Source organism: Vanellus vanellus (genome assembly GCF_965231255.1).
Source record: "Vanellus vanellus genome assembly, chromosome: 2".
NCBI lineage: Eukaryota > Metazoa > Chordata > Aves > Charadriiformes > Charadriidae > Vanellus > Vanellus vanellus.
This window is the reverse complement of record NC_138906.1, coordinates 45,445,061-45,456,608: the sequence shown is the minus strand read 5'-3', so window position 1 is coordinate 45,456,608 and position 11,548 is coordinate 45,445,061.

Below are 11,548 nucleotides of genomic sequence, written 5' to 3'. Positions count from 1 at the left end.
ACAGTGGGTTACAAGAAGAATACTGATTTTATTTCTAGATCTGTCAGCTCCTTCAGTCCAGGTACCTTAAGACTATATTGATGAACACAGAATCTTGCTATTTAGTAGTTCATTTATCAAGCTGATTTGCCTAAGGATAGCTAACTGAATTTCTAACAAGCGATATATCCTGGTGCAACCATCAGCAAAGCATGTGATAACCATGGAGGAGGTGGGAAAAAAAAAGACACAGAGGAACAAAACACTTAGCTTAACGACAACAGTATTAAGGATCTGGGATTGACAAAAACTCTCTGAGTTGGGGGATGCCACCATTTTCAGATGTCCTCTCACAAGAGACCAAACACCACTGAGGGCGGCTTTCCCCACGCACGCACACTTCCCACCTGCATGAAAAATCAGCCAGGTTTACTCTCCACTCTTCAGCACAAACCATCGCAGCACCATGGGGTCTAGAATTAGACAGAACTGCAGATGGCCTAGAGTAAATCTGAAAGAGTCAATGTATGAGATTTTGGACAACAGCAAAGGCTTGCCATCCATCTATCTATCATTAGATATCATAATTTTTCACTTCATCATCATCTATCCTAATACTGTGGCACAGGTATGACTATTGGTCTACTTTTACATAAAGGCCCAATACTAAAGGAAATCTTCAGACAGCAGTAGAGTGAAAAATTTTGGGAAAAAATTAACAGTGAACATTCACTGCTACCAAACTGTTTGTGTTTTCTGTCTGCTATAATCTCTTACCTGCACAAGCGAATGAAACTAGCAGCCAGTTGTACAAACAGACCGAAGTTATGTGTTAAAGTCCTCTTTCTGCAGATGTTAATGGATACAACCAAAGTAAATAATATTATCTTATTTTTTTATCTGCAGTCTTGTTTCCTACGCATCTGAGAACGCTTTGCAAGTGTTAATTCATCCTGTGATGTGGAAGAGGATTAAGTAACACAACCAGTCAGTGGCGATGCCCCACTTGTTGCAAAGAATGGTGGGTTCCTCTCTCCTCACAAACCCTCATTGCCTGGTAGAGGCCGAAGCAAATAGGACTGTCGGGGAGAAGGACTGAGACTTTCTCTTGGTTCTGGTGGAGGTTCACGAGGAGAGAAAGCAGTGCAATGGTGGAAAAATGGAATGTGAAGAAACGGGAGAGGAACATTGGCTGTAGTGTATCACTGCTGTACCCTTAGATGGGATCCCACATCAATAATTTAAGGCTTTCAGAAAACACCAGGATTTTGCACAGGTTAGGAGACATGCCTTTCAACGGTGATATTTTCTATACTAGGTCCACATCACAAGCTAGTAAATATTGCATCTGTTCTTGAGTCTAAACTCTTCGGATAAAAAGAGCAAACAAACCCCCAAACAGTAAGAGGACTAACCAAGGCCGTTTCACTCTTGCAGCATAGGAACTTAATACTACCAGCATTAGATGTGGTACGATTTCAGAGGGAGAAAATTGTCCACTTCCCACCTTCCTCCCTCCAAAGTCCTGCTTACTAGTCACTTTCCCCACCCTCTGTTTACTTAAAATCAGATTGTAATCAGGGAACATGAGATTTTTTTCTCGAGGAAGTTTATTTCTGAAGGTAATGGGTAGACGTAAATATGCCGCCTGTTTACTGAGGCTCATAAACACATAAGAACACAGGCAATTAATTGTCACTGAGAGAGTTCCAGCAAGCACGGAAAATCCTAGCTTTTTAGGGCATGTTTAACTAAATGTTCACCCATCATGTACTGAATTACTTAGTGAGATATTAATTTTGTGCTCCAGCTGAGGGTAATCACAGAACAAACTGGCATTATTCAAGTTGCTCTATGAAATTACAGCGAGGGTGAGCTTAAGAACAAAGGCCAGCAGGAGTCGAGCCTCTCAACTTGAAAGGAATTATCTTTTCCTCTAATTGAAGTGAGGGCTGTTTTGTTTTGTTTTTTCTTTCCTTCCTCTCGCTAAATTTCCAACAACACTCCTTGGCAGAAGGTCTCCTTGCAATGGGGCTATCGCGGTTAAAGCCCAGGGGCAGGGGCTCATCTGCCTGGGAAAGTTTACTAACGTAATTGCACCAGCATCCTCCACAGCTAGAGTTACGCCGGCGTAACGCCTCGTGTGGGCATTCTGAACCGGGAGCAATTACGCCGGTTAATGCCCCTATTTACGTAAACCCAGAAAGACTAGAGGTCTGGGTCCTATTTTCCTGCTGGTGCTGCCCCTGACCTACGCCGTGACCTTGGACAAACCACTTCTCCTTTTCCCTCCCTTCTGGCTCCGTCTCACGATCTTCGGCTGGAAGCTCTTTGTGGTGAGAACAATCTCTGTGTTTTTACAGAACCACAGGGGAACCTTGATTTTGGTAGGGCACCAAAACAACACATCATCAGAAATCTGTAATAACGTACGTAAACAGCTTGTTCTTCCACCACCCAGACAGCTGCTGTTAGAGAACTTACAGGCTGTGGCATTTTTTTTTTTTTGCATGGGAAAAAGTTAACAATAGGCAAGAATAGAGGGTCATCTCAGGCTACATTCCATCACTATCAAATATAATACTTTCTGCTTTCTCCATACTTATCCTCCCCAGCATGCCAAGACACATTTCTTCTTGTCTCTTTCATATCTGGCAGGCTTATTTGCCCACTAAAAAACTCTTCATCTAATGATGGCTGTAAATAAGGCCTGAAGGAGACTTTGCTAATAATTTCCATTTCATCTGCTAATAGAGCCCCTTCTAAAGTGCAGTACAATTATGGCACTAGCCTTGCAATTTAGCCCAAAACTTCATTCAAAAGTGTTTGTAAAAATAATTTTTCTTTACGACTATTGCAAGTTTTATGGTCTTGATGAAATCTCAAAAGATGAGCTTTTTTTTCACTTCAGTTCAATTTTGATTTTTTTATTTTAATTTTTTCATACAAATTCCGTCCTGACCGAACTGCAATAAAAACTTCCATACTTGGTCCCCCTGAAAAAGGAAAAATCAAAGTCTAAAAAAAAGTCTAACATGTTTTCAAAAATATCTTAAGCAAAAATTCTCCCTTTTCTCTACACATGGAGGAAAATATTGTTTAGGAATTATACAGATGAAATACCACTATTTAGGATCGGTCTCTAGGGAAACGTGTTCCTCAGTTGTTTGTTTTTAATGGAAATTCATAACTGGGAAAAGCAATCTGCACTTTAGCTTGCCCCAGTAAGCCCTACAGTAATTCAAGAGTCTATTCAGTCCAAAGTATTTTATAAATAAAGAAAAAACACAGGTTATGAAAAACTGTAATCTTCAGCCATAACAAAATGCTATTCTTCTCCTTCTCACCTAAACACAATCGGGAAGTGAAGTGGAAAGCACATAAAAACACTTACTAGGACCTCTAGTGCCTTGTTATCAACATGTAAAGCTTCCCCGTGACATTACAAGAAAAATTACAAGTGTCCACTAAATATGGAATCAAAAGATTGCGCGTAATGATTCCCAACAGAGGGGGAATTTCCGGCTCTCAAATTCTGTCTCACCCAGATAGGGAGAAAATGCATAGCAAATGGGGAAGTACAGTACTTCCCCATTTGGGAGTTGGGTAAAAAGTTCCACGTGCAGGTAAGCTGCAGACTCGAACCAATTCTCCATTTTTCAAATCAGTTCACTCTTTTATAGGAATAATGGCATTTTTTGTAAAGGACAGCTTCCATTTACCACAGAACCAATGCAACCGGCCGTGCAAAATCAAACTTTATGTCACGCCAGATTACTGTCCATCATAACCAAAGAAAACGTATTGAACCGAATATATTTGGTTCAGGAAATCTGTATTTTGTCAGCTGCAGTATAGCTCATTGTCCATTAAACAGTACCAAGCCCATTCTGAACAGAGCACACTGTAGAAATGTTTAACCTCCCAATCCTGTACTTGTCAAATTTGCAAAACAAAAGGGAGGGTGATACCTGACATCTAACAAAAACAGAGTTAGGACTGCCACTTTCCTGTACCAGAGAAATTCTTCGGGTAAGAGATCATTTATTTCCTGCAAACAGAAAAATGCTAATTATAGCTCAAATCTTCCCTCTTTTTCTCCTCCACCATTTTTTTCTTTTCCTTCCTCCCCTCCCTGGTGCATCTTTTCTTCAGTCTTGTTCATCAAATATCTTTTGCCTTCAAAAAAAATCTCATCAAATCTCTACATTCTCCTTCATCTAAAAGTTATCTGTTTTGAGAATAATTTGCCTGCCTTCTTTTATATATTCCAGCTGGAGTTTTTAATAAAGCACAGGGACTCAAGGCTACTGTATTTTTATTAGGAGATGGTGGAAACTTTATAATGATTTCTATTCACATTCAGCAAACGCTCTTCCCTATTGTTCTACCCTATTCACCTCTCCCAACATCCTATTCCCAAACCGTTTTTACTCTGTAATCCTTCATCCGTTTTGTCTCCTCTTCAGTCCTGTCCCCACCTAACCCCTATCTTTCCAGCACAAGTACTTTCCTTTTCTTAACCTTTTCTCCTTTTTTTTTTTCCTTTGTGCCCTGATTCCTCAGTCACATATGCTTTAGGCTCCGCTGATACTTTCTTACTTGTGTCTCAGTTCTTTGAATGTAGATCCAAAATATTCGGGGGGGGGGGGGGGGGGGGGGAAGATACCACTGAGCTATTCTTTTTAACTTGGTAATCCATCCTGCTAGGTGGGAGGAGGAAGCACTGTGTGCCATAAACGTCTGAATTCATGTCAGCCGAGGTGCCTCAGCAGGGTGGGGGACAGAGTTAGGGAGTTTAAAACATAGCAGAAGGTGAGGATATTAAGTTGGTCAATAGGGAAAGACTTGGGTCTCATAAACTAAGAATCCAATCAATCTCACCTCTTACTGACTTCAGTGAAGGGATTTAAAGAAGTTGCTGCTAGGTATAGATGTACACAGCTTCCCTTCTCCGCACAATTGCAAGTTGCACACCCCTGACATCAACACGCTTGTCTGTTCAGGATCCTACGGCGGCAAAATATATCAGCTTAAAAACATAAAAACAGTTTTTGCCAAAGATTTCTCACCTCACACACAACAGGGTAAGAATGACAAGGAGAAAACACTGAAAGCGAGTAGGAGGTAGGAGTAAAATATTAATCTTTCGATACAGTTTTCCAGCGAAACTACTGCCACAAATTCTGCTTGCAGATAATTTGCGGTTTGGCCATTTGGTACGTTCCCACCAAGCAAAGGTAGATGTTTCTTTACTGTAAAGAGGTTGTAGGATAAAAAAACCAACCAACTTAATTTCACTTAATTTGGGAGTTGTATTTTAGCTATAGCTATTTCTTTGCGCTAGTCATTTTATTTGAATGTTTTACAGAAGAGCCAGTAGCGTTCTGTCACTATGAGGGTTTGACATTTCCCATGATACGAGACCTCCATTTGCGTGGACTGCTGGATTGTCAGATCTCTACCATTTTCATTTAGTATTTCCATCCTGTAGATCACATCGTCCCTTCGAATTTGTGGAGAGAAATTTCAGTCAAACAATTTATTCTTTTCTTGTTTCTCAAGAAAGATGGGAGGGTTTTCTCCCGCGTTGGAACAAAGTGGTGCCAAATGGAGGCAAAAATATCCAAGCTCATCCAGCTTCTTTTCCTCGGAGAGTGGCTGGAAGGAGCCCAAAGGAACGCAAGGTTTCTTACCACATGTGAAAGAGGGACCTGAAACTTGGCCGAACGGGTGACTCTTTCTGCTAGGGATGTGCCTTTTGCCTTTCTTGGGAAAACTTTCCAGATTTGGCCACGTGAGAAACGTTTGAAATGGCATAGTCCCTGCACGCTCAGCAAATACCTCCCTGGAGTTTCTCTACCCGCTTCCCTCCCAGCTCCCATAGACCTCTGCAGACAGACCGGGGACGGCACCTCCCTCCCTCTTAGCTGTGGGGAAGGGTGGGCACAGAGAGAGGAGCTGCGCAGGGCAGCATCAGGCAAGGGGCGCAGATATGACAGGAGATGCTGGCACCTAAACTCCAGTAGTACTGTGGGGTATTGCATTATTTTTACAATTACGATACTGCCATGGTGTTGGGGTATTGCCCGTCACTCACGGAGGTGAGGAGCTGTGGAGGAGGGAGCACAAAAGGAGAGTGAGGAGCAGAAGGGGGTATGCCTCGGTTATAGGGGGAGACGAGGACACTACATCAGGGCACGGGTTTTGTAAAAGGAGCCCAGGGTGAGGGAGCGTTACAGTCTAAGGGTGGAGAAGAATCAAACGGGGAGCTGGAAATACCTGTGCAAACTGGGATGTGAGATTAAGGATCGACTGAAATTAAGAGTGAAAAAGCAGCAGCAATGGCAACCGGGTAGTTAAGAAGAGCCGAATTGATTTGGGGAGCTAGACAGGGCAAGAGAGGAGCCAAAATGGGTGAGAATGGAAGGGGCGGAGGCATGTGTGAGGAAAGAAGAGGACAGCCCTTCCCCCTCTGCATCCCGGCTGTAAACCCCAAATTCCTGACATTGACCACTCCTCTGTTGTCAACAAAAATCCTCTACGCCCAGATGCAAAGCGATCCAGCCCCTTCTAGCACTGGTCCACACAGACGATTAAAATCTAATGCTGCCAGACTCTCCATGTCTCTGTGATAAATAGAAAGATTTCAACCTTGCTGACAATCCATTTGTCAATATGCCACGGGATGGCATTTTCAGGTTCTTTTTTTAAAAAGCTAAAACCTTTCTCACACATAAATTAAATTAAAAGAACAAGGGGGAAAATTCCATGTGATCCCACATTTAAGGTTAATGAGTAATGGGATAATTATAATGAATAATAAAAAGATAATGAGTGTTCACAGAGAAGCCCATTACAACTGAGTAGACAACCATTACTCTGTAATTTTATACCTTTTGAACACTTGACTTTGCAACCTTAATGCTTTTTTAACATTGTTTTTGCCTGTGTAATGATATATAACAATCTCCAGACACCATCTGCAGTCTTCATATTTCCTTGATCTCTTTCAAACAAATTTTAGTACTGGGTATGAGAAGAGGCGAGTGATTACCTCATTGAGCAACAGCCAGGAGACGGGGGGGATGCATTTGGTTGTTTCCTCTCCGCACATTCATAATTCCTCTCTCAACAGCTGGGCCCACGCTACAAGCTCTTGGGCTTGGTTTGTCTGCTTTAAAGCATCTGCCTTTATGACAGTTCTGTCAAAATTTCTTGATTCTGCAGTTTGCTTCTCCCATTGGTCTAACAACCGAACTCGAGTTAATGAGGCTCCAGGACACAATTAAATATGTAATGGTTCAGTTAGGGTTGTGGCCAAGAGCGTGGCATCAACCATTTTCTTGATTCCTTTTCATCTGACGCCGTGCCGTTTACTTTCGTTGTACGGGCTGTCCTTCACTGCTGGACCCCTGCTTAGACATGGTACTCGGCACATTTTTTTAATTGGAAAGAGGCATTGCACGCTTACGGACTATCATCATATTTCAAGTTTACTCCTAGGAGAAGCCAATATTAATAAGGGTTGCTTTTGCATTTCTTCAGGCATTACATATTTTAGCTGCAAATGTCAGCTCTTAGTGGGTTCTTAGCTCTTGTTTCCAAAGTATCGTAATATTACTAAATGCCCCATAGGACTGTCCCAACTCCTTGTCACTCTAGCAGCTCTGGGTCACCTTAAAGCCACTGCAAGTCCCTAAACATCTGCATCATTCAGACTGGAATCCTAATGCGTACCGTGTAGCAACCATCACTACACTACCTGCATGCTTATATGCAGGTGGTTCTCTTGGCAGCTGAGATTTCTATTTGCAATAAAAGAAAAAAAAAACTGTTTGCAGTGAAGAGCAGACACTTTGGGGGACTCCACTACCTGTGGAGCACACCTTCTCATTTCCAGCCGCATGACCCTGAAGCAGTCATTGCCGTCTGAGTGGAAAAGGGGAGTTAACACTAAACAATATTAGATAAGAGCCGATCTCTACTCAGCACTCTTCAAACAGCAAGAGAAACATGTCTTAGGTGTGAAGTGAGAGATCAAGTAGGAGGAAACCGTAGCAAAGAACGACAGGGCAAATGAAAGACCCTCTCTGCATGCCTCTCTGAATTGGTCTTTTCTATTATTAAGTTCTTGGCTATAAGAGAAAGGTGACAGAGATCCCATGCTCTCACTCTCACAGCAAGTCATTCACTTGTTCTTCAACATTATAGAGCAGTACGTGAACTTCACAGCATTTATATCTCTAATTTTATGCAATAATTTAGTTGCCATCTGCTCGTATGAAGGAAACACAATAACACCTAATTCAAGAGCTAGCCTTGTAACAGCACTAACCAGCAAGGAAAAAAAAAATTTAAAAAAATCAGGTGATGTATGGATACTTAGTTGCATAACTCCTATAAAGATGAATGAAAGCAGAGACTCTAAATTCCAGCATGCTGCTTTGAAGAGGACTGTCTCTGAACTGAAATGATGGACGGCTTTCTATGTGCAAACACTTATACACACGTAACCCACGATCCAAGTAGGCCGGTAGATGACAGTGTGCCATTGCACGCCTGTGTCCCTCAGGACCGTCTGGAAGCAGTTAGACCCAGTTCCAGCACAACTCGCTCTTAAACATCGCAACCCTTTCCTGAACCAGCTATTACAAACCACTTCCAGCAGTGGACTTTGCAAGCTGCCCGCCCTGCCACTCGCTCCAGCTCCCCCAGGAGCCACAACGCCTGTGGCTCTGCTCGGTGCGTGGCTGCGGTACACCTTCCGTGCTCAGTCCCCAGCTCTGGCCTCCTCCTTAGAGCTGGCGGTTGTTGCACGCCTGCCAGCACGAATACCGGTGCTTTTTGGCCGGTGTCATACCAAGCCCGGGATTTCTGGAATATGACACTAGGATTTCTACGTTAGCCTGATGGAGCTTCTAAATTTCCACCTTCGTCGCTGTATATAACACAAGAGAATGTATATGAAAAGATGAGTTGCAAAGTAAACAGCTAAAATTTCTGGAGTACCAGGCCTAAGACTGCTTATTCCACCTTAACTACCCCCTTGAGCCTCTCCATTAGAATAAAATCTGCAGAACTGCATCCAACTCTAACGTGAGGGTCTCTTGCCTTGTTCTCAGTGTTGGATGGGCATTGCTAACTGAATGACAAAATATTTCATTTTTTATTTTCTCATCACTTTTTATTACCATACCCTATTTACTGTACAACATTCAAACTCTGCTCTGAAGACAGAATTATTAATGTTTGCATAGGCTTTCGAGCAGGTGTTTTTCGCTACAGTGACAGTCTGCTTTATAACACACGTAAACTTATCTTCCTAACACCCAAGGAGATAGAGAACTATGTTCATCTCCAGTTAACAGGTAGGCAACTGAGGCACACACAAAATTAACTAAAAAATCAGCACATTTTAAGGAAGGGCCTAAGTTTTGAGAATACTGTGCATTATATAGCACAGTCCTGCTCAAAGCCCAGGCTTCCACCAGGATACATATGCTTATTGGTCCCAACTCATCAGTAAACTGGGAACTTCAAGTAAACCAGCCCTGCCATGGCTCCTCCACAACATTAAAACCTGCAGCTCCTTCTCAAACAGGCCTTGGCCGCAAAGCTATCAGAGCCATCAGTAGTAGCAAGACCTTCCTGTCCTCCCCTGTGGGGTCAGCCCACCGAACTGGAGCAGCGAGCCCTGTGGATATCCCGGCAGAGAGAGACCCGCTGAGCCTTGGCAGGAGGGTACTGCTCCAAGCCTCGGACCCGCGTGCTAATCTCAATCTTCTTGCTCAGTGAACTTAATCCTACTCTTACAGCAACTGAAAAGGAGATTTTTAATGGGAAAGGATGGGAAACCTTAACAATAAGCTGTTCCACCAATCCCTTTCTATATATAAATTAATGATACTGAATTGTAAAATTATCAGAGAAAAAAGCAATAATTTTACGAAACTGAGAGCTAAAATAGACTCCAAAGGATTAACATCCACAGTAGATTATCCCCTCCATACTAAATTGGGTAATGGATTTCTCTGAATAGGATATTTCTTTATAGCAGAAGCACGAGAATCTCTTTTTTAAAAGATCTGTAATATCTCACTTTACATGTGCCTGTTGTTTTCTTTTGCTGTTTGCTACAGTCATTTAGAAGTAGTGATCTTGACCGATGGCACAAGTGGATATTCTCGTTGAGATATCTTAATAGAATGGGGAGGAACACACAAGCCATACGTGATCTTGTTCGGAAAGACAGAGCAGTGTTCTGCGCTTGAAGATTTCTGGTCGCTAACGGAGAACAGTGGGACTCAAGTAAGCAAAAATAGCATTGCGGTTAAGATACTGGACTAAACTTGGAAGATATCTTCTGGTTCCTGGCTCTGCTGCAGACATCCTGTGTGTCCTTGGATAAACGCCTCTTGTGAGGCTAATTTCATTTATGTGCTCATGTACATAGTAATGAGCCTCATAAACAGCCTATAAATATAATCACTTGAAATAATTTTTAAGGTACAATCTCTCATATTCAGTGAGGGATTTCATGTTCTCTTGGGAAAAGGGAAAGCGTTTGCTAGGCTAAAGGCATGAGATGGATTTGGATCTATCTCAGTTTTCAGTGGCATCTGTGTGCACATTTAAATTTGGCATGTGCAGACCATTACGATAAAAAAGACTCTGCATTATTTGCACTATTTCTCATTTTCTTTCTGGGACTGGGATTGTTCCCAATTATAGGATGTCAGACTGTAGGAAGCAAGGAGAAACACACGTATAGATGATGATATCTCTGAAATATGCACTGGCTCTGTGGCCTTGTTGTTCAAAATTCTTGGAAACATCCTGTAAAAATCTGTGTGCGTGCACAACAGTTGTAGTTATTCACACAGACCCTGCTGCAAATCACAGGCTCATGTGTACATCTGGAAGTTACACGTCTCAACACACACAACGCATGTAGCTGTACAGTTCACAAGTAAACTTCTGCAGGAAGGGTGGTCCGAGAGCAAATGCAGATCCGCCAAATCCGCTAGCTACGGTGGTATTTCACTGCTTTTCTGCTTCAGGGGGTTTGTTGGTGCTCTGGCAGCCTCTGCTACAGACATCCAGAAATCCCAGGTAAACAACTGCTGCTCGCAGCAGGTCTACCTCAGGCAGGCGGCAAGTGCAATAGACCATGGACCCTGGGAATAGCCAGCAAACACAAACCGTGTCAAGGTCAGACCACCATAATACTCCCAGTTTTGTTTTTTGATCCCCATTCAGCCTCTTCCTTTTCAACGCAAATGATCTCCTTCAACATAGATCTTTACGCAGGTATTGACCTTCGGTGGCATAGATAAAGCAAAAAGTAATAGCAATAAGTAAATTATACAACTATATTTTCTAAGTCTGTATCTATTGTCTGCACCAACCACCTATGTCTAACACAGATTTTGTAAAAATGCAGCTACCCACTTTCCCAGGTAGATGTGCCTTACCTGGGGATATGTCATTATAGAAACTTCATCTTTTTTGTTTTAACTTAATCTATCCAGTTAAAAAGCTATAAGCATGCAGTCATTTCTGTATG